Below are 3,004 nucleotides of genomic sequence, written 5' to 3' on the forward strand. Positions count from 1 at the left end.
CTCAATTCACCTGGCAGATGCTGGTGCAGCCGTCGGGCCACTATAACATTTTTCCAAATGTAATTGACTACGTTTTTCTATGTCGAGACACCCCCCCCCCAAAAAGCGCATACTGTGTGATATACTTTTTCTTTAGCATGGCTAATGGCGGCGTGCCACTGTATGCCAACGCAGTGGAATAGATCAATGTGGTATTGAAATATTATGAAAGTAAAATCGAATTCGAATACCTTATTTATAAAGCCCCTGCGCCACTTTTACCAACACATACAGATCTGTATGAAAAACTGGGCGGATTAGAGAAACTGGCACATTGTCCGCCAGTATTTACCTCTTCCCACACCGTTAATGTACAGCACTGGTATCAGTGTTTTAACGCACACTCGGCTGTACACTGTTCCAATATACCATAAAATATACAACTGACATCCCGCGGCAACGGCCAGGACGCCCTTAGATGTAACAGTCAATAGCGACCGCAGCACTTAAGTAGTTTTGACAGAGAGGGGGAAGTCTCTCTGTCAAACCAGAAGCACCCCTGAAATGTGACCATAGGATGCCGAAGGGTTGCCATGGCAGCGAAAGGCCTAACACAGACTCCTAGATTTCCTGTCTGTGTGCCTATAACTTAAATGTTATTTAAAAAACAAAAACAAAAGTAGTATTAAAATAAAAATAAAAAAGATTTAGTATTGCAGCAATCCTAATGAAAGTAATATATGTTCATCACTAAGCTATATGTACCCCAAAGTGGTGCAATTCAAAAATACAACTGTAAGGGCAGGGGGTAGGGAGACGGACAAGTGAGCCCTAGGCGACGGGGTACAACTGGGCGGCGGTCCCTGCGCTCAGTAAGTGCACGACAAACACGACAAACATACAAAGGAACACAAGCAAGAAAAAGGGGCCGTTGCCCACGGCAACACCGTGATCAACCAGAGTGGTGAACGAGCCGAGTCAAGCCAGGAGTGTGCGAGGTACAAAACGAAAAGCAGAAGAGTAATCGGTAAGCCAGGGTCTGTATGGAGCAGGATCAAAAATAGCAGGAGCTGTAGCTGGGCCAGGAAACCACAAGGAAAGAATCACAAGCACCGAGGGACAGGAAGTGCAGGCTTAAATAGACCGAGGGCGGGAGCTAGCTGAGTCTGGCCAGGTTACGATAGGCTCTCCCACTCCTAAGCCTGCCAGCCTGAATGGTGGAAGCAGGAGTCAGTCTCAGGGATGTATTCTCAGGTGCTGACTGATTAGTTCTGGGAGTTAACCCCGAAGCTGTGCCTGGCAGATCCTTTACAGTACCCCCCCTTTTATGAGGGGCCACCGGACCCTTTCTAAGTGGACCTGGCTTACTGGGGAAACGCAGGTGGAACCTCCTGACCAATACCCCAGCGTGAACATCCCGGGCGGGTACCCAAGTCCTCTCCTCGGGCCCGTATCCTCTCCAATGGACCAGGTACTGGAGGGAGCCTTGGACCATCTTGCTGTCCACAATCCTGGCCACCTCGAATTCCACCCCCTCAGGGGTGAGGATTGGAACAGGAGGTCTCCTCGAGGGAGCCAAGGTCGGGGAGCAGCGTTTGAGGAGGGAGGCATGAAACACGTCGTGTATCCGAAAAGACGGGGGTAACTCCAGCCGGAAGGAGACAGGATTGAGGACCTCAATGACCTTATACGGCGCAATAAACCGGGGAGCAAACTTCTTGGACGGAACCTTGAGACGCAAGTTCCTAGACAACAACCACACCAGATCCCCGACCATAAACAGGGGGTTAGCAGAACGTTTTTTTATCAGCCTGAGTTTTTTGTACGCTCTGGGACACCTCTAGGTTTTTCTGAACCTGGGCCCAGACTGTGCACAGTTCCCGATGAACGACCTCTACCTCGGGATTGTTGGAACTACCAGGTGAAACGGAGGAGAACCGTGGATTAAACCCAAAATTACAAAAAAAAGGAGAGACCCCTGACGAGTTACTGACCCGGTTATTAAGGGAAAATTCGGCGAGGGGAATGAAAGAGACCCAATCAAATTGACAGAGACAAAACACCTTAAGTATTGTTCTAGAGATTGATTAGTCCTCTCCGTTTGGCCATTGGTTTCAGGATGGAAGGCAGAGGAGAAGGACAGATCAATCCCCAACTTCATACAGAAGGCTCTCCAAAACAATGAAACAAATTGTACCCCTCTGTCCGAAACAATATTGACAGGGACCCCATGGAGACGCAGGATGTGTTTGACAAACAAGGTAGCCAACGTTTTGGCGTTGGGTAGTTTCTTGAGGGGCACAAAGTGGCACATCTTACTGAAGCGGTCCACCACCACCCACACCACCGACTTGCCTTGGGATGGAGGCAAATCGGTGATAAAATCCATGGAGATATGTGTCCAAGGTCTCTGGGGAATGGGCAACGAACGCAGTAAGCCCGCTGGTCGGGACCTGGGAGTCTTGGACCTAGCACAAACCTCACAAGCGGCGACGTAGGCCTTAACGTCTTTAGGCAACCCAGGCCACCAATAATTTCTGGTAATGAGGTGTTTGGTACCCAGGATGCCTGGATGGCCAGATAGTGCGGAGTCATGATTTTCCCTAAGTACCCTTAGCCGGAATTGCAGGGGAACAAACAGCTTGTTCTCAGGAAGGTTCCTGGGAGCTGCACCTTGATCAGCAGCAATATCAGAGACTAAATCAGAATCGATCGAGGAAATGATTATACCTGGAGGCAAAATACAAGCAGGATCTTCCTCCGAAGGAGGGCTGGCCATGAAGCTACGCGACAGTGCATCAGCCTTAATATTTTTAGACCCAGCCCTATAGGTAACCAAAAAATTGAATCTGGTAAAAAATAACGCCCATCGAGCTTGTCTCGGGTTTAGCCTCCGGGCAGATTCTAGGAAAACCAGATTCTTGTGGTCGGTAAGGACCGTTACCTGGTGCCTAGCCCCCTCCAGGAAGTGGCGCCACTCTTCAAATGCCCATTTAATGGCTAAGAGTTCGCGGTTGCCAATATC

This window comes from Rhinoderma darwinii, chromosome 10 (genome assembly GCF_050947455.1).
Source record: "Rhinoderma darwinii isolate aRhiDar2 chromosome 10, aRhiDar2.hap1, whole genome shotgun sequence".
Taxonomy (NCBI): domain Eukaryota; kingdom Metazoa; phylum Chordata; class Amphibia; order Anura; family Rhinodermatidae; genus Rhinoderma; species Rhinoderma darwinii.